The sequence below is a fragment of the Sorghum bicolor genome, chromosome 9 (assembly GCF_000003195.3).
Source record: "Sorghum bicolor cultivar BTx623 chromosome 9, Sorghum_bicolor_NCBIv3, whole genome shotgun sequence".
Classification (NCBI taxonomy): domain Eukaryota; kingdom Viridiplantae; phylum Streptophyta; class Magnoliopsida; order Poales; family Poaceae; genus Sorghum; species Sorghum bicolor.
In genome coordinates, this window is record NC_012878.2 from 11,311,645 (window position 1) to 11,333,564 (window position 21,920).

Consider the following 21,920-nt stretch of genomic DNA (forward strand, 5'->3'; position numbering starts at 1 on the left):
ACTACTATATTGTTTTAGCGATTTAGATGAGTATTGGATTAGTTCCGAAGTATTAGATCTTGCGACATGTCCAATATTTTGAGGTTAGTCATTGATTTCGGTGCAAGGACTGCAGTTTGGCTACGATGTTTGAGGAAAGCCATTAGGAAAGAAGACTATTGAAGAATCTAGATATAGTATTATGTATTTTTTATTTCAGATTTTTTCATGTGTAACTTGTGGATGTGTTATGACAAGATTTAATAGAAGATTACAAGTTCCCCTTCCCTAAAAAATATCTTGACTTCAGTACTGGACAAGTCGATTTCGATTTTATAGGCATGCAAGTTAATTTTATCTGCAATTGACTAGAAGAAAAATAGTCAGTAATTTAGGGCGTAACATGTCTGTGATTCTCAAAACAGTTCCAGCGTATGGCTACAGAGCTTATATCCATAAATGTACTTATATGAATTAATGAAAATAAACATCATCAGCGACATACAAGTATAAACAGTGTTGATCAAAAAGCCAATGAACACAGAGTAAAATAAACAGTGAAAGTGCAGGCTATTGTCTAATGAGCCGATGCAATGAAATCAATGTATGTAAACGGTCAACTATTTAATACAAGTAAATCTACAAACTAACCAGATCTAATCTATTATCAACACCAAACAGTTCAAATTGATGAAGCATTGACAAAAATAACAAATTAAAGCTTAATAAGCTGACAGATCAATTCATGGTTCAACATAATCTTGAAAACATGCTATAAGCGACGAAGCAACACACCTTCGACTGTATAGCCGATGAAGACATAGTGAATAAACAAACCCCTATTTTCCTAATAAATAAATCCATAAACTGAAACAAATCTAATATAATTTTGTTATCAAATAGGTCAAAAAGCGACGCAACATTGACAATAGTCGATAGACTAAAACTTATTAGTTGATAAATCTATTTATATAGTAAAACAAGGCTTTCAATATGCACTATGGTTGACTAAGATTAAGACACACCAGCTCATAAAACAGAATCTGACGTTAGAGAATATATAAATTATCGTAAAATGCAGTAAGATGACATATTATAATGATGAGAGCCCATGTATCTTAATCTAGCCAAGCAAACTGGTGATATTGATAGATTATTTAGTAAATTACCAAGGATATAGCAAGATCGGTAATGGGTGAATCTATTAAAACAGTAAAAGGTTACACAAACATAATACATAATCTTACTAATCTTAATAGAATCAATAATGGTGATTTAATATCAAATTAAGCAAGAGATTAAAAGATACAACCTTACTAAACCAGATATAAATCGATAATTAATTATTATCCAACCGAGTAAAAGATCAAGTGATGCAACCTCACAAGATAAGACAATAATCGTGACGGTACTCACAAACAAGTCAGAGATTGAAACCGATGCATCCCTACTCATTGAAGAACTCGTCGAGATCTACAGTACTCCTACTCCTAAAGTTTTGGCATGAAAGCTAAAAGTTCTATTGGTGTGTGTTGGTGTCTAACTACAATAGTCGGGATTTATATTTATACCCTAGGCTAAATGTGAGTCATAGACGAATACGACTTTTATAATTCTTGGAATAAAAGAAAACATCCTAACTTAGATAGACTCCATGCTTTTCCTTCTAGTAGAGTCCGACAACGTTTATGGCATAGCCGATGTTGAATGCGCCTCAGCTTTCCAAATCGATGGAGTCTGCCTTCTTTACACTTGAGCCGATGATGTTGATGTCACCATCTTCAGTCAATTCCACGTGGGGCGTGGTCTTTAGGTGCATTCTCCGAATCCCGGGTTCCCATGTACCATTCCAAAATATGGTGTAAACAATCAGATAATAATAATATAATATAATTAAGATGGGTAGCATTTGTTGGATATTGGATATCTAGTCGGATAATCACTACTACAGAATGCTAGATCATAATCCTCTTCCACTGTCACTTTTCGCCAGCATTTGTGAAAGTGGGCAATGGAACTAAGGTTATCACCAGTGGCTTGGCGTATGATCTAGCGGTAATGTTGTCTCTATCATCATAGTTTGGTATATGATCCGATGGTGATGAAGTGGACATCACCTACAATTTGGCATACGGTCTAGCGGTGATGAAGTGATCACTACCGCCAATGTGGCGTGCAATCTGGATAAGAAGAGCTCGTCATCGCCGAAGTGTCATTTGGTCCGGTAATAATATTGTCTCTATCACTGCCAGTTTGGCATATGATCCAACAGTGATGAAGTGGACCTCAGCTTCGGTTTGCATATAGTTTGGCGGTGATGAAGAAATCATCACAATTGATGTGTTGTTTGATCTGACGATGATGAAGTGATCATTAGTGCCGATGCGATGTGCAATCTGGAGGTAATGAACAAGAGCTCATCTCATCGCTAGTGTGTCATTTGATCCGGTGGTGATGAAGTGAAGAGCTCATCATTATATAGCTGGTGCGGCATTTGATCCGGTGGTGATGTCTTCATCCATCGCCAGTTTTACCATATCAACAAAACATTTTGTCTAGAGACGTAGTCATAATGGATTTTCTAAATACTAATTTAAATGTAGTATTATAATTAATAGTATTACATAAAGCCCACAACCTACACAATGCAACTGACTATACATTCAATTCTAGTCAAGAGTCCATTCATCAAATCTGACCACAATGTTCCTCAAGAACATGAGATATATGAGCTTGAGAACACAAGTTTAAGATAACACAAGCCTCCATGAGCATCGAATGGGGAAGAAAGGGTGGAAGGCTCATGCAATGAAGTGGAGGGAGTAACGGAAAAGTGGTTTTGTTCTCGGCGGTTTTCACCACCAGATCATATATATAGTAGGTGGAGTGCATTGGCCGAACAAACCAGCAGTGAAAATAGCTATCATTGTGGTCGTAACAGTGGTGATTTTCATCGCTGGATCGTTCACCAAGCTGGCGATATAACGATTTTCCCATTGGCTCAAAGGTCAATTGGCCACTGTGCTTTTCCTCCATTAGTTTGTAAGTGCGTGGTGTAGGAAAAATAAACTACATGTAGATATTATATTGCATTTATTCAATTTCCAAGAAATATTCTTGACCAACGTTATCCAGATCTAACTTGTCCCGTATTCGAAGCACATTAATTTGTATTTATAACTAAAACAAATCTGCGTTTGTGTTTGTATCTCGCTCCGATGAACCTTAAAAAATGTGAAAATAAATATGATATGAGCAATGTATATCCATACATGCACTGTACCAAACAAACAACAAAAGGATTTTTTTAAAAAAAATAGGATAAAAAGGTAAGCTAAGCCTCAAGCAACGGAGGTATGAATAATCTCACAAAGTTTTTTTTGGCTCCTGCTGTACACCAGAGTCTAGCATCTTCCTTTTTCTTGCCAATGAGTGCTTCTGTTGTGTTATGGTGGTGATCAAATATTCTTGCATTTCTCTCTTTCTAAACCTCCCACACTACTAAAATAGTTAGCATACACACCGCCTTTGTCGATAACCCTGATGATATGCGGATTGCTTGCCACTAATTGTTTGTAGAACCAAGATCACACCAAAAGGTTTCATGTTTGACCGTGCCTGGCCCGTTGTTGTGGTATGTCGTCAAAACATATACTGTAGTTCATAATAAAATATGAACTTTGAGGAAGACAAATTTTTTTATTTGAGAGATGGCGACAGTTGATATATTCTTGACCACACATCCCATATCGGTTCAGACATATCGGATGTTATTCCAGAAGAAGAAAAAAGAAATTAAAGCGAGCCGACATACATGGCCTACCGAGCTTTGATAGTGCTCGACAGAGAATTCTCAGCCATAGCGGTACTGTGTATATATAATTATGCTTGGTGAGGTGCAATCGACGTACTGGAATACGTTTTCTAAAATGAATATGCATGGTAACATTGTTTTTTTGTGTAAATAAATATATATGGCCTTGGATGATGCTCTAATTAAGCGATTGTTATTCTTTTTTAATAGATTTCGATCCATACCATTAGGATATTCTAAGTAGTCTAGATTTAAACCACATTCTTGTGATAAAAGCTTGTTTTATTTGCTTTTTTGCAGTGTTGCTAGCAAAGTTTTAATTTCTCTCCAGTTAAATATGTGCTATTTTCGTTAGAACCTATATGACCCTATTAATCTATTCTAAGCTTGCTACATATGTCAAGTAAGAGTAAATATCAGATGGACAAAAGTATATGTGAACATATGCAAAAACTTAACCTCTCGCGCCTCAGATGTAATTTTGACAGTGAATGTGGGAGGTAGGAATGAATTACCTCTCATCGCTCTTATCCACATTTTAATGTGACTGTAATCTAGCCGAAGAGAGAGAGAAGCGAGTAAGCAACAACACCCACCTCTCACTTTGGCCATGGAAATTAAATTAGAGGCGAGTTTGATGAGTTTTTGTTCGTACGTATGCATTTACCAATTTATTAGTTTATTACTCTTGTTCATTTAGGATTTCCTCCCATAGAAATAAAACCAAGTTGCTTTTATCGCGTTTTCGTCAGTTCAGAATATGTTCAGTTGTCACCACAAGATCGAACATACTGCAGATTGTCATGTACCAGCAGGGGGCTGTTATCTCATACAGCGAATCCTATGCCAAATACCCAGCACACATCAAGCAGAAACCTGGGGCTCTCGTTGGCCCTGACGAGCCGTCTCTAGTTATCTCTCGTCATGTGGCCAAGTACAGAACCATTGAACATGCACTGATCGCATATATCAACAATACGGGATTAAGCTCATGCTGTGCTAGGCTACGCATAAGACCTTTTGTTGAGTTGCTTTCAATCCCCTATTTTCACAGATTCCGAAAAGATTTTTTTCAATCTCGATATGACGACAAGGCGCTTTAAGCTAAGTGCGGATAATAAACCATATAATAGAGTTGAGTAATTCTACATGTTATGTGTGTACATACACAGAAGGGAGAGTTATAATGTTGTGTTTTGTGAGTATCTATATTTGTTTTTTTATGGACAAACAAGAGATTTGCTGAACTTATACTAGAAGGATGGAAACCAAATACAAGAAAACCCAAGGGCACAACCAACCCGGCAAACCCCCGGGCACAAATTCACCATAAATGATCCTAAAAAGTCCACACAAAAACTAACTAATCTAAGGGCAATCAACATTTTAATTTTTTTACCCTTACATAAGAATAGAGGCCCCAAATCAAATCTCTATATCTCTCTCTTTCCACCTTATCTTCTTCTTTTCCATCTTCTTCCTCCGCTCATGCCCTCACCTAACCCCGAAGATGACACCGCTTGCCCAAGCTGCCTCCGCCTCCCCGCCTAGCTCTAGCAGCTCCTCCAACGCCAGAGATCCATCACCAACCACCATCTCCACTAGGTTAACATGGCAGCGGCCGGAGATGTTATCCAGATCCGCTGCTGCTACGTTAACTTAGTGGTGGTTGTGAGCTATATCTATCTTGTCCCTGCCCTTGCCTCACTGAACTACCTTCTCCTGGTGCTTAGCCGGCCGACGATGCCACCACCGCGTCACCCCATACGGCCCTTGTTCGCGCATCGTCGGGCCGACACAGGATTGCTCCCCTAACAATCCTTCTAATGAGCTCATCAGATTCTGTAAGCCCTTGAATCCCAACCCTAATCTTCCTTCTAATTCAAGGCAGAAGAGACGCTAAATTACTCAAGTGATTGCTTTAAATATAACAAGAGAAGAACAGAGCAACTTATATGTAGCCAGACAAAAAATAAAACTGAGGCCTTGTTTACATCCAAAAAGTTTTTGGATTTTGACATTGTAGCACTTTCGTTTTTATTTGACAAACAATGTTCAATAATGGAGTAACTAGGCTTAAAAGATTCGTCTCGCGATTTACAGGCAAACTGTGCAATTAGTTTTTATTTTTATCTATATTTAATGCTCCATGCATGCATTTGCCGCAAGATTCGATGTGATGGGGAATCTTGAAAAAAAAATTTAGTTTTTGGATGAATTAAACAAGGCCTGAACTCAGCGTATACGCAACCAATCTCTAAACAAGGACAATACCCTAGAAATCCGCGCGCTAACACCCGGCAGAGACATCATAAATAAATGAAACTAAAACCCAGAAAAAAATAACAGTTCTCCAACGTGATCCGGAGATCTAAACGAAACGATATTATTGTTCATCTAAAACCCAGAAAAAGCCACCAATGATGCCTACGTTTGTCCTGTAGTTCAAAAGAAAGGTACAAGCTTACTGGAGTGCATCATTGTGTTGCATTAAATTAGTTTTTCTTTATCTGATACATGTAAAATGCTTTTCTTTTTAGAAAGGAGCACGTAATGCTTTTCATAGAACACTATCTAATCATATAATAACCATTCTGATGCTGTTGGCTTCTTTTCCATTATATGATCTGCTTGTTGCCATTCTTGCAGAGGAACAGTCCATTTCGCTGATGCGTTGATCTGATGCTGTTAGCTGCTGCTAGCTAGCTTTATATTCAGTATGCTAACTAGCTCACAACAAACTTGTGTTTGGCATGGAACGAGTGCAGATCCTCGTGTCCAGCTGAAGGAACCCTCTGAAGTTTCGTTCTGATAGAGATGATGTATTATTCTGCTACTACGACGTTAGGATATTTGGTAAATTTGTGGCATATTTAATTTGTATATATAGTGCGTACGACGTACGATGAGAGTTTTCAGACATGCGCATCAACCCTCGGCTGTCTTTATACTACGCAATGTAGAATATATGGACCACGCAGCGTGTGCATATGAGGTGTTGTTGTACACAAGCTGCTAGAAGGTGGTAACTGGCGCAGCCGTGAAGAATATCATCTATAGTCCATGCACGTATACGAGCGTCCGGCCTTCCGATAGAAGGCATCAGGTGCTAATAATGTGCTATTCTTTTCTTTTTAAGAAATTATTCGAAGACCTGCGTGATGAATTCTTTGATCTGATCAGTGATCAGGATCCTGATTCCTGTTGATCAGGTGACATATACAGATCGGAAGCACATATATGTCACATGATTCCTCCGTGTTTAAGAGAAGCTTTCTCAGTCGATGTTCACATTGAGCGCTAGTGTAGGATTTTGTAGGAATATGACCGTATAAAACTGATCGTTGCTTAAATTTCGTCTCGTGGGGATAAATCTATACCTATATCTAATATTGAACCAAAATTTCATTCTTTTTTTCATCTCACACATAACTGTCAGATATTGGAGAGTTTCTTCCATCACTTGCTGGACACATATGATCTATGCATATGGGTTATAACAATTCATGTCTAGCTACCAATGGTGTTACGAAGTCCAATTTTCAAGACGTATTGGACCGCGCCCTCTGTATCTCGTATGTGATATGTACTCATGCTGATCGAGCGAGTTAGAATAACTTGCGTATATTAGTTCAATTTTAGTTTGTATTGGATTCCGTTGCAACATATAAGCATGTTTGCTAATATATGTTTTTTAAAAAAGTTTCTTGGTGGGATCAAGGCACCATCTTTGACTTTAAGGTCTGGAATTGTCAATATTGAACCAACAGGAAATTACTAAAATTCTCACGTTAGTTGAGGAAGAAAAGCATGTCGGCATTCTTTGGGACCCGATCGAATATGAAGGTGCACATTGAGGCATTGAGCCACTAAGCAGGCACTAAGAGATTGGTACTGCAGCTGACATTGAATTTAAAAGCATCAAAGATGCAAATTGATATATGAGCCATTATAAATAAATGTTTTTTAAAGAATTAATGCACAGTTGAACTAGACAACACTTCTTTTTCTGGGGTAGAGAGGGTAGAGCATCCTGCCCGACATATTTTCTAAACCAATAAACAAAATGTACTAAATCTCTAACAACTATATATGCGGAGACTGTGGCTGATCTCCAATTCATTACGCGTCTTAACCTTACTTATTAGCCCCTTTTTATCTAAGGAGACAGCAGTTAGCTGCTAATAATTATCTCCTTAGATCTAAATTGGTCTAGCTAATAGTTTAGCTAATTGTGAACTAAGTAATAACTACTATTTCTCTAGTTGGACCAAACTAGCTAATAGCAGCTAATATTAGTTGTAAACTACTAGCTAGTAGATAAATAGTAGCTATATGGATCTAAACAGGCCCTATTATGCATCTCTAGGTTGGTGTCTGAAATTTATAAATTTTGAACATTCGTTCATGAAAGTATTATATTTCATCACATTAAAATGATATTAATATGTAGATATCAGACACCAAAGACACATTAATAGGATATTTTTTAATTACTTCTAATAGAGTACATAGATCAAATGTTTTTTTATGAAAGAGAATATATTAATATCCTAGCTTCTGCATCGACCAATGCATATAGCTATTCCTTATTACACCACAATCACTTAGAACCAATGCAAATTCGAACACAAAGCACGCACACCATAGCTTCCAGACCTAGTTGCCTCAACAAAGACAAAAGTGACACACATGTCCACTAGTTGCCAGTCAAGACTCCTCATCGCGCCAGAAACAGCCGCCACAATGCGGGACTGTCCACCGCAAAACCACGTAGGTCATCTCGGCAACTCAAATCTACTAGCCACCACCTCCCATGCCGGCCTCCTTGCCAACTTCATGGCGCGTCCCATGGCGGCCTCCTCGCTAACTTTGTGGTCCACTGCCAGCAGATGCAAGACCCTCCAATCACCACGCCAACGCTCTGCTCCTGACCACCTTCCTCCACCATTGACACTGCAAAATTAAATCCTCTACTAGGCCTACACCTTCCTTGCCACAACGCTGTCCACCGTGGTACACTGACCGAACACAATCTTCCAAAATGACGCATCCAAGGAGGAACATGATGGGGACATGATTCTTGATCTTCCATAAAGTTCATGATAAATAACGATTTGGTCAGAAAGTGACACACTGATCTGTTTCAGATCACTAAGACACAAACCCTACAACCCTAGCATCACATCTCCTCTGGTTATCAACCGTGTCACATTCCAGGTGACCTCGCTACGATGGCTAATCCCTATTGCGTATCGAAGAACACAAGCAAGAATAAGATAAATGCAACTCAATTGAAGTGACAATTACAGATATATGATTAAGCACTTGATGTTGGGGTCTCACAAACTGATACTGTTTAAAGATAGATTGATCTAAAGCAAAACACAAACCCTAACGTAGGTAGCGGCTACTAATTATATAGCCTAAGCGATGTCCAAAGACCCCTCTTTACATCAATAAGGTTCCCCAACACATTACAAGGCCCAACGGCCAAAAAGATGACAACGCAGCGCCCTAACAGATTCTAGATGTCAATTTGTTTTGATGATTTCCATTGACTCCAATAGAATTTAGACCTCAAAAACCAAAGCAATTGGTTAGCTTATGAAATTATCTTTCCATCCATATGTAGATCAACGATAATGGAGTCGGTATGCATCCTGGGCATCTGTTTTACTATAAACTACTCTTAAAGCCCGAGATGGACTCAAACTTGATATGGATTGGGTCTCAGACTTGTCTTGGTTGACCTTTCTGACCTCCTAACGTGGTGGCTAAGGGGGAGGACATTCAAGGACTTCCTTTGAGTATTATTCATCTCCTTAGGGCATGCTCCAACTTGGGCCAGGGTCCCAAGGGTAAATAATAAGCCTATGATGATGACGTAACTCCTGGTAGAAATAGCGACAACATGTTTCAATGATTTAGAGGCCTTGATAATATGATATTGAGGTCAAATTAGATCTATTTGAAAGATTATCAAATAAGCTTTTCATCAAGTGTGCATGGACTTCAAATTCACTCTGGACGAAGGAGTTATGCCCTTTCCAATAAAGTAATATCGAGCCGCTAGCGAACTAAAAATTCAGCTTGCACACTGAGACACGTTCATACCTACGAGCAAATAATGATATGTACAAGTGGAACCAAGTGAACTATACCAATAATCACTATACAATGTTGGAGTAAGCTCAAAGGTGTCATGTCCTCATCATCCTCCCCTTTTGGAGAACAAACTGTCCTCAGTTTGAGCTTTGTTGGAGGATAGATTGTAGGTAGTAGCTAACATTGCTCCCCTTCTTAAAAATTAATCTGTTTCTTTATAACAAAACTTGGAGATCTCGATATGACACTATTATATCTATTGCAGCCCTCTAATTGATCATATTGTTGCACAACAAAAGGAGATTTCAGATTTAAACAAAAGTAGACACGATGCACCATATACTCTCCTTTACAGTTATATTTGCCAATAAAGTGATATATACATCTAGATAAGCATGGTAATTCAATGCATTTAAATTTCTCCTCCAAACTACTCAAAGCACATAGAGTTTTAAACTCATTATATCCTAAAGTATTTCAAGAAGACAATAATTATATCCTAAAGTATTTTATTCCAAAATAAAAGCATCATGCTCATTCACTAGTTGTGACATAGGTATAATAAAAACATTGTCACACAACTCTTCTTTATCTCTCCTTTACAGTTATATTTGCCAATAAAGTGATATATACATCTAGATAAGCATGGTAATTCAGCGCATTTAAATTTCTCCTCCAAACTACTCAAAGCACACAGAGTTTCAAACTCATTATATCCTAAAGTATTTCATGAAGACAGTAATTATATCCTAAAGTATTTTATTCAAAAATAAAAGCATCATACTCATTCATGTAACACCCTAAATTTTGTTTTCTTGGAAATAGAGCTGAAATAATTTATTTACATATTTTGTGCTCATGAAATGTAGGGAAAATAATATTTTTTATTAAAATAAAATTTATCATAGGACTTAGCTACTTGTTTAAGCATTCATGCTTGTGCATTCATTTTATTGAGATGAGTGGGTCTCAGTAAAATTCAAAATGTTTTCAAACTAATTTTAAAATGGATTTGAAAAAAAAAGAAATCTCTCCTCTCCTGGTTTCGGCCTGCTTGGCCTAGAGTTTCCCTAGGCCCACACGCCCCTCTTTGATGCGACACGTTGTCCCGATCTTCACGACGTAGGATGAACACCGATAACTAGCTGAAGAACAGCCAAATAACTTGCTGCAAGCAGCGATAACTAGTGCAACCTGGCAAATAAAACTCGAAGTCAACCACCGTCTTTAACCGGCAAACTGAATCGAGGATTCGCCCAACCACACTCTCAAGGAACCAACCAACACAGCCTACAATCAATCAAGAAATACCTTGAAGGGAGTAGGAGCACCAATTGGGAGCGGATGAAGCCGCTGCCTATGTAATCCCGCGAGGAAATCACAAGAGCAAGGGGTAGAGATCACTCTCTGAATATTTGTTAGCACACAGCTAAACATAAGGGGTTCTGTATTTCAATCATCAAAAGTCTTAGATTACAATGAGTCTTAGGGGGTATTTATACTAGCAACAGCCCTGCTAGATAGGTATGAAAACGAAATAGAGTTTCTGAGGGAAGGCAATGTGAAAGGTCTCCTCAAAATGGATTCCCGAAGTGGCACTACTACAGAATGAGGCATTGGTCGATGCCCAAAATGGCCAAAAACCTCGGCCTTTTTGCGGCCCGGGGTTAAAGACCCCTTTAGCACCGGCCACAGCCACGGGCCGAGGCAAACCCTTTAGCACCGGTTTGTGTTACAAACCGGTGCTAAAAGGTAACCCTTTAGCACCGGTTTTTGCTCTGAATCGGTGCTAAAGGTCCGGTTTATAGGCCGGCTCCCTTCTCCCCTCTGCCCATTTGAAACCGAGAGCACCATTGTTGTTCTTGGAGCTTCTTCTTGCTTGTTCTTCATTTGTTCTTCATCTCCAACGCCCATCGTTGATCTTCTTCGACTCCGTCATCGTCTCTTCGTGCTTGGAGGTGACTAACTTCAGCCTTTCTTGTCTTTTTCATGTTGTTTTTGGCTTGTGATGTTCCCATCATTTTTTAGCTCAAATCCACTTTGTTATTTTGAATCATTCACATGAATTAGTATCCATATATATATATATCATATTTCATGGTTGACCTAGTTTTAATGTATTTTGCAAGAATGAATTATAGTATATTTTTATGATCATAGAAAGTAGGATAGTTCAAATTAATTGGTTTGTTAATATCACTTGATTTATTTTTATTACTACATATAATGTCCATTGTATCATACATGTTTACTAGTAAATGTGGAATTTATAATTGTTTTAAAATTAAGTATGGATAGTAGATGGCAACCGTGACCGGGTCTTCAGTCTCTCAACAGGTTCAAAAGCGATACCGTCCGGAACTCCCTCTCATTACTTGTGGCAAGTGTGGGCAGAAGATTTTGATGGAGTACAAAGTGTCGAAAGAGGGAGTAAACAAGGGTCGTATATTCTACAAGTGTCCAGATCGTAATGTGAGTTATTTCCAGATATTTGCTTATATATATGCATATTTTTTTAAATGATATTAATTAAACTTTTGATTCTCTCTTTTAATTTCAGTGGGACGGTACCGGCGGATGTACAGGTTGGTACTGGGAGGAAGAATACATTGAACACATTAAGAAATCTTTTGCACAGGTTGTTGAGGCTGAAGGTGGTGAGGCAGTGAGCCGACGAAAGGAGTTCAATGATGTTGATCAAGCGAATGATCTATCTATTATAGTTGGGATCGGACGCGAACTAATTATGTTGCTTAAGTGTATTTTAGTTTTGTTTTTTTAATGCTAGTTGCGATTGTATTTGTTGTAGCCAAGCTTTCCTAAATTAATCAACTATGTATCTTAGACATGTTGTGCAATAAGATGAGAAACTATATGTGTGCATGGTTTTCATAATATATATGTTATCTTTAATGCAGATGGTAACACGTAATTGGATGTATAATGCCGATCGGCGCTCCGAAGAGTTCATTAATGGCGTGCACTATTTCTTAAGTGTGGCCGAGTCAAATAAGAGGGACGGTTTCATGTGCTGTCCATGTGCCGTGTGCAAGAATTTGACGGAATATTCTAACTCAAGAACTCTTCATTCATACTTATTAAAGTCTGGTTTCGTACCAAACTATATTTGTTGGACCAAACATGGAGAAAGCGGGATTATAATGGATGAAGGTGAAGAAGAAGAAGAAGAAGAAGAAGAAGAAGAATTGGACCATGCCAATATTATTGCTCAGTACGGTGGCTTCAATGATGTTGCAATGGGGGGAGATAATGAAGAAGAGGTGGCGGCAGAAGATGATCGGGGCGATGATGCTTTTGGTGATGCCATCCGTGATGCACAAAGAGAATGTGATAGTGATAAAGAGAAAGCCAAGTTCGAGCGCATGCTAGAGGACCACAGGAAATCGCTATATCCCACCGCTGAAGAGGGGCAAAAAAAGCTGGGTACCACACTAGAATTGCCGCAATGGAAGGCAAAGAATGGTACATCTGACAAGGCATTTGGGCAGTTATTGAAGATCATAAAAAAGATGCTTCCGAAAGGCAACGAATTGCCCACCACTACGTATGAAGCAAAACAGGTTGTCTGCCCTTTGGGATTAGAAATCCAGAAGATACACGCATGTCCTAATGACTGCATCCTCTACTGTGGGGAGGAATACAAGAATTTGGATGCATGTCCAGTATGTAAGGCATCACGGTATAAGATTAGACGAGATGATCCTGGCGATGTTGAGGGTGAAGAACGTCATAGGAAGAAAATTCCAGCCAAGGTTATGTGGTATGCTCCTATAATACCACGATTAAAACGTCTGTTCAGAAATAAGGACAATGCAAAGTTGTTGCGGTGGCATAAAGAAGACCGTAAGATAGACAATATGCTGAGACACCCTGCCGATGGATCCCAGTGGAGAGCGATAGACAGAGAATTCCCAGATTTTGCAAATGATGCTAGAAACTTGCGGTTCGCCTTAAGTACAGATGGTATGAATCCTTTCGGTGAGCAGAGCAGTAGTCACAGCACTTGGCCAGTTACTCTATGTATCTACAACCTTCCTCCATGGCTATGCATGAAGCGGAAGTTTATTATGATGCCGGTGCTTATCCAAGGACCGAAGCAACCTGGCAATGACATAGATGTCTACTTTAGGCCATTAGTTGAGGAACTTCAACTTTTATGGAGCAAACCAGGAGTTCGCGTGTGGGATGAGTACAAACAAGAGCACTTTGACCTACGAGCATTGCTGTTTGTAACAATCAATGATTGGCCAGCTCTGAGTAATCTTTCAGGCCAGTCAAACAAGGGATATAATGCATGCACACATTGTTATGAAGACCTTGACTGTGTATTTTTGAAAAAATGTCGAAAGGTCGTGTACCTTGGCCACCGTCGGTTTCTTCCTGTGAACCACCCAGTACGAAAGAAAGGCAAGCATTTTAAAGGCACGGCAGACCACCGGACCAAACCTCTCAATCGAACCGGGGATGATGTACTCGAAATGGTCAAGGATATAAAAGTGGTATTTGGAAAGGGACGAGGCGGCGAACCTATTCCCAAGGATGCTAAGGGACACGTACCCATGTGGAAGAAGAAATCCATATTTTGGGAGCTACCTTACTGGAATGTCCTAGAGGTCCGCAACGCGATCGACGTGATGCACCTGACAAAGAATCTTTGTGTGAACTTGCTCGGATTCATGGGTGTCTACGGGAAGTCTAAGGATTCACTTGAAGCACGACAAGACTTGCAGCGCATGAAAGAATGAGACAACCTGCATCTAGAAAAGACAGATGATGGACGTCATTACTTAAGCCCTGCTAGCTACACTCTGAGCAAAGAAGAGAAGGAAAGCATGTTTGATTGTCTTAGCAGCATCAAGGTCCCATCTGGATTCTCCTCCAATATCAAGGGAATAATTAATGTGCCAGAGAAGAAATTCCTGAACTTGAAGTCCCATGACTGTCACGTTCTAATGACACAATTGCTGCCGGTTGTTTTAAGAGGAATTCTACCTCCACACGTACGTCTAGCCACCGTAAAGCTATGTGCATTCCTCAATGCAATTTCTCAGAAGGCAATCAATCCAGAGCAACTAGCTACTCTGCAGAATGATGTCGTTCAATGTCTCGTCAGCTTTGAGTTGGTGTTCCCTCCATCCTTCTTCGATATCATGACACACCTCCTAGTTCATCTGGTCAAAGAGATTCGTATTCTCGGTCCTGTGTTCCTACACAACATGTTCCCCTTCGAGAGATTCATGGGTGTCCTAAAGAAATATGTCCATAGTCGTTCCCGGCCAGAAGGAAGCATTGCCAAGGGCTACGGAACAGAGGAGGTCATAGAGTTCTGTGTTGACTTTATTCCAGACCTTGACCCAATTGGCATTCCTGAATCTCGACACGAGGGCAGACTCAGCGGAAAGGGAACACTTGGGAAGAAAACATATATTGGTACGGGAAACGATTACTTCAATAAAGCACACTACACAGTTCTCCAGAACTCCTCATTGGTGGAACCATATGTTGAGGTACACAAAGATTTCCTACGGTCCCAGTGGCCCGGGAAGAATGAAGCTTGGATAATGCGTCAGCACATGGAAACTTTTGGCGATTGGTTGCGCAAAAAATGTCAAGATGATGAAAACATTGATGAGCAGCTTTATTTGTTGGCCAGGCAACCATCATGGCATGTCCTCACATACAAATGGTACGAGATAAATGGTAACACATTTTACACAGTTGGCCAAGATAAAAGGAGCACCAACCAAAATAGTGGTGTACGCGTGGATGCCACGGATCCAAATGGGAACAGACAAACATATTATGGACGCATAGAAGACATATGGGAACTAGTCTATGAAGCTAATTTTAAAGTTCCTTTGTTCCGGTGCCAATGGGTGAAGATGACCGGAGGTGGGGTAACAGTCGTCAAGGAGTATGGGATGACAACCGTGGACCTTAACAATAGTGGGTTCAAAGACGAACCATTCGTCCTTGCTGCAGACGTGAGTCAGGTGTTCTATGTCAAAGATATGTCTACGAAACCAAAGAGAGGAAAAAATGATGACCACTCAATCATCAATGAGCCAAAGCGCCACATTGTCCTTTCTAGGAAAAGAAACATTGTCGGAATTGAGGACAAGTCAGACATGTCAGGCGATTACGAAAGGGATGATCGAATTCCGCCCTTCATAGTCAACAAAGACCCAAGCATTCTGTTAAACAATGAGGATACTCCATGGTTACGGCAGGATCATAACCAAGGGTCATACGTCAAGAAGAAGTTCACTGTTGTGTCGGCTTGACTTTGTATGAAACTATATTTGAGAATTGTGAATTTTCATGTGTGTAACAAACTTTGTATTCATGACTTTGTATTCATGACTTTTCCAATTGTTAGAGATCATCAAATGCAAAATAACCCATTTGATGACTTGAAATGAAAAAAGTTTGAATACAAAGTTGTTAGAGATCATCAAGATCTATATTTTATATATTGTCCATTTTTCCATTTGGATAATTTTGAGTCAATCCTAATTACATTTCTATAAAATCCAAGACGGGTTTTGGTCAAACTTGGTCAAACTTGGTCAAATGACAAACTAAATTACTTCAAATGAAAATATTTTGAATACCAAGTTGTTAGATATCTTCAAGATCTAAACTTTTTATATACACAACTTTTCCATTTGAGAAAGTCTAAGTTAACAATACCCACCAATTCTTGAATCTCACACAAACTATATGAAAGTATATGTGTCAATTGTGGATTTTCAACTACACCTTCCCAAAACTTTGTCAAATGCAAAAATGGTCTATATATGAAATGTAGATTTTAATGAGTGGAACAATATTAGTATTCATGACTTTTCCATTCGAGACCATCTAGGGTTCCGAAACCGCTGCGTGGCTATGAGTTCTATGAAAATTCAAAATTTAGTGGTTCAAACTTTTCCAAATGAAAAGTTGACCATTAGACAAAATGTAGAACTTGATGAGTGTAGCAAACTTTGTATTCATGACTTTTCCATTTGGGACAATCTAGGGTTCGGTCAAAGGGTGTGTTCATCAAGATATATATTTTTATATTTTTTATTTGATGAAAATTATACCCAACTAGCATTCCTAGTAATAAATAACAAAAATAAAAAGTTTTACGTCAATATGATGTGAAAATAAATTTCTAGTTCATTGGATATAGTTTTTGTAAATTTATTGGAATAATATATTTTTGCATTAACAAAATACTAAACAATTCTTACAAAATCATTGCAAATTATAAAAATACAATAAGATATTTAAGTTTAAAAATTTTCATGTGTACATTAAAACAAATTACAATATATGTCACTGTTTAAAAAACATTATGCAAAATATTTAATTTACTATACAATTTATAATATAAACTGTATATATAAAACAATTGAAAAACCCTAAACTAAAAAATGGGCCTTTAGCACCGGCCCATAGTGGGAACCGGTGCTAAAGGGTCCGCCCCTATATAAGCCGCCGGCTCCCTGGATCCGGCAGTTGTTTCGTCTTCGTCTTCGTTCCAGCGCCGCCGCGGTCGTTTCGTTCTCGCCGCCGTCGTTTCGTTCTCGACTCCCTCGCCGCCGCGACCACCGTCTCCACCAGCGCCACCGCGGCTCTCCACCAGCGCCGCCGCGGCCCTCCTCCAACGCCGCCGCCGCGGGGCACGGCCAGATCGAGCGCGCGGGCCACACATCATCCAGGCCACGTCGATCTTCCCTGATCTCTAGCTCCGGCCGGCCTTGCTAAGTATAGATCGAGAACGCCATGGATTAATTATGTATTTATATACACTAGCTAGACCAGAAATATATATACAAAAAATATTACATATATATACATAAATTAATACTACAAATCAAAACACCATATATATATATGTATATATGGTGTTTTGATTTGTAGTATTATTTTTTGTATATATTTTTATGTATATATGGTGTTTTGATTTGTTGTATTATTTTTTGTATATATTTTTATGTGTATATATATATGTAATATTTTTTGTATGTATGTATATTATTTTTTGTACATATATACACACATATATATAGTTTGTATGTATGAATTATAATTGTTTCTATGTATGTATTATTTTTTTAATATATTATTCTAGTATATATATATAGTATGTATGTATGTTTTATTTTTTGTATATATGTATTATTTTTTGTATGTATGTATATTATTTTTTGTACATATATACACACACATATATAGTTTGTATGTATGAATTATAATTGTTTGTATGTATGTATGTATGTATTATTTTTTTAATATATTATTTGTAGTATATATATAGTATGTATGTATGTTTTATTTTTTGTATATATGTATTATTTTTTGTACATATATACACACACATATATATAGTTTGTATGTATGAATGTATTATTTTTTTAATATATTATTTGTAGTAGTTTTTTTTAGTATATATTTGTTGTATATTATTCTTGTATCATATTTTATTTTCTAGTGTTTTGTAAATATTATTGTTTGTACTATATTATTCTAGTATTGTTTTTATTCTAGTGTATTACTTGGCTTAAAAGATTCTAGTATTATTTTTAGAGCACTCCAACACTTTAATTTGTAGTAGTACTAGTAGTAGTATATAAGTCTCTAATATATGTTCTAGTAGTGTTTAGCCACTAAATTTATTCTAGTAGGGTTTTGTATATATTTTTGTTTGTACTATATATTATTCTAGTTTTTTTTATTAATGTATTACTTGGCTTAAAAGATCCTAGTATTATTTTTAGAGCACTCCAACACTTTCATTTGTAGTAGTATTAGTGTATTTCTTATCTTATATAGAATATATATATATATGTATGGTTGCAGACATAGAAATGGCTGATCGTCCTCATGATGATCCTGATTATATGGAAGCTGCCATTCAAAATATGATCGACGACGGTAGTCAGTACTTTGTTGATTACCACGACATCATGCAAGGCAATCATACTGAGCAACAAGAGGGCAATGCCCCTGAGCAACAAGAGGGCAATGCCCCTGAGCAACAACTTGTCGTGCAACAAGAAGAAAATACTGGCGAGGTATGTAAATGTAAACATATATAAATAATGCATCTCTTACATTAGGTTTTAGACTTATTACTTGGTTATTAATTTAGTATTTTTGTTTCTATATGTACGTGTAGCCTTCTGGATCGACCTCTACGGGGAGAAGCGTACCTCCACGAGGGCCAAAGAAGCCGTTGGAGGGCCGCTATGTAATCTTTGAGTTTGAGATAGCTACAGGCAGACCACTTGGTGAGCATGCAAATAAATATGTTAGTCACTGTGGATATCTTGTAAGAGATCAAATACCGATCAGTTGTCGTGAATGGAGAGAGAAGCGAGGTGCTCCTGAGATCAGTTTTGTCTCTGATCGTGACAAGGAGTTAGTTTGGAAAGCCGTCACAGACGTTTTCACCTTCGACACCAACGATGAAGAGTTGAAGGTGCGAATTTATGACTGGACTATGAAGAAGATGGCAGTACTCTTCCAGAATTGGAAGAAGTCTTTGTACAATAAATATGTCAAGAAAAACGAGACTCCAGATTTCAACCTCAAGCAATATGTAAAGCTGAGGGCCTTCTGGGATGACTTTGTGCAGTACAAAACATCAGAAGAGGGCGAGGAACGAGCCAATAGAAACAAAGAGAATGCCAGTAAAAAAGCATACCACCATCATATGGGATCAGGTGGTTATAAGAGTGCTGTTCCCAAGTGGGACCGAATGGAACAGGAGATGCTTGCTAGGGGGGTCACACCCGAGACAATAGCAAAGAATTGGAGCGAGCGCTCCAAGCATTGGTTCTACGGTCATGGGGGAAGCGTGGACCCAGACACCGGGGCGCTAGTTTGGGGCCAAGAAATCTCTAGAGCAGCAGAGAGACTAGTCCGTGCACGAGAGGCGGTTCAGTCTGGTGAGTTTAGGCCTAACAGGGAGAAGGATGAATTCACCTATGCGCTTGAAAATCCTGAGCACGGTGGGCGTACGAGAGGCTATGGGGCAGTTCCGTGGCTGCAATCATTCCAAGCCGATCAAGATACCTACAGAAGCCGCCAGAGAAAGAAGGATGAGGAGGCAGAGCGGATTCGCCGCCTAGAAGCTTTTGTTCTGCAGTCACAAGAGCGCGAGAAAGCTCGTGAAGAATGGATGCAGGCAGAGATTCAAAGGCAAGTGCAAGCAGCACTTAGTCAAATGACGAAAGGGCAAGGTACATCACAGCCTGAGGTCAATTTTATCCCCCCAGGCCAGTTCAAAAGCAGCTGCGCATCCACGGAAGTACCAACCATTCAGGATGACACGAAGCTACACTTCCCCGTGGATGATGTCACAGAGGCTTTTACTACCTGTGAGCTGCATGTACCAGATGGGAATGCCACCAAAAAGGTGGCTATCGCTGTTGTCAACCCTATCGACCGAACGGGCACTCCAAAAATCCATAATCGACCAGTACCTGGTGGATATGCTAGCGTCTCGGTTGATAGGGTTGAGAAAGGTTGTGGCAATGTGCCACTAGACATAGAAGGGGGAGACGGAGAGAAGACCTTAGGTGAAGCTGAGAAGACATTTATTTGTTGGCGCAAGCGCTTCGTAATTATTCCTCAGCTTAGGTTTGTGTGTGATTTTACTTCTTATATTATTTATTATGTATTGAAATTTAAAAAAAGTTTACTCACAAAACTTGTAATTGTTTTCTTTGCAGGGACTCCTCCAACGTAAGTCCAGTTCTCTCCCCAGCGCATCATAGTGCTGCGGATGGTGACAATGCTGGATCGCCTCCAACACCTGCGGCGGCCACACCGACCCCGCCACCGCCTCCACCACGGTCTCCACCTCCTCCACCGAGGTCTCCAACTCCTCCACCGCGTTCTCCAACTCCTCCACCGCGTTCTCCAACACCAAAAAGATCGGCCCCACCCCCTCCACCGCCTGCACCGCCCTCTCCAAAGAGTGCACGGTCGGTCCCCTCGCCTCCAAAGCGAGGTAGTAAGAAGCGGTCCGCCCAAGAAGGACCGAAGTCATCGGTCCCACCTCCAAAGAAGGCTGCCTCAGCAAAGAGAGCTAAGACGCCAGAAAAATTACCTTATGAAAAGAGTGAAGAGGAGGTAATTGCTACATCTAAAGCTGAGGTCCAACAATTTTTTGATAAAATAAAGGAGGAAAGGAAAAAACGGCTTAACCCAGAAAAGCCGTACTTTTATGTGAAGCCATCAGAACTGAGGCAGAAGGTGGCGGACCATCAAAAGAAGCAACGCGAAGCTCAGAAAAAGCTAGCACTTTCGGACTATGAGCGGTCTCTGGTCAAGTCTTCACAGCCTACTAAGAAGAGAGTAGGAAAGGGGGTCCCACAGCTCGGAGAAGTATCAAAACCGGTGCCCCCTTTCATTGTGTCAAATCAATACGGCTCAAATGAAGACTTGATGCCAAAGAAATCCTTAGCGTTGTCTGAGCTAGACTCGCTTGAGCGTTACTTTGGACAGAGCGGTTTAAATATGAAAGAAATTGCCGCCATTCTTGGATGCCAAACATTTGAAAAAGCCGAGGTAGTTGATCAATGGAGGGCAAGATATGAACCGGGCAGGAGTTTATTCGATCCTAAGCGTTTACACGAGCTCGGCACACAAATGTTTGCAATAAACAAATGGTGCATTGAGGCATCTAAAAGGGGAGATAATTGGATTTCTGTTCGTATTAGACAACATCACTACTTCCGTGGAGATGACCTCATATACATGCAGTTCGAAGAATTGCACCAATTATGCCACCTCGACGCTCTTGACAAATCTCTTGTCAGCTGCTTTTGTCTGTAAGTATTTTTTTCTTTTTATTATACTTCTAACTTCTTTAATTACATGTATATAATCCTTACACACTTAAGATTTGTATGTATATATGCAGGCACCAAATGAGAGAGCTCAGAATGAGAAATGACAATAGTATTGGGTTCGTTGACCCTTATATTGTTTTCAA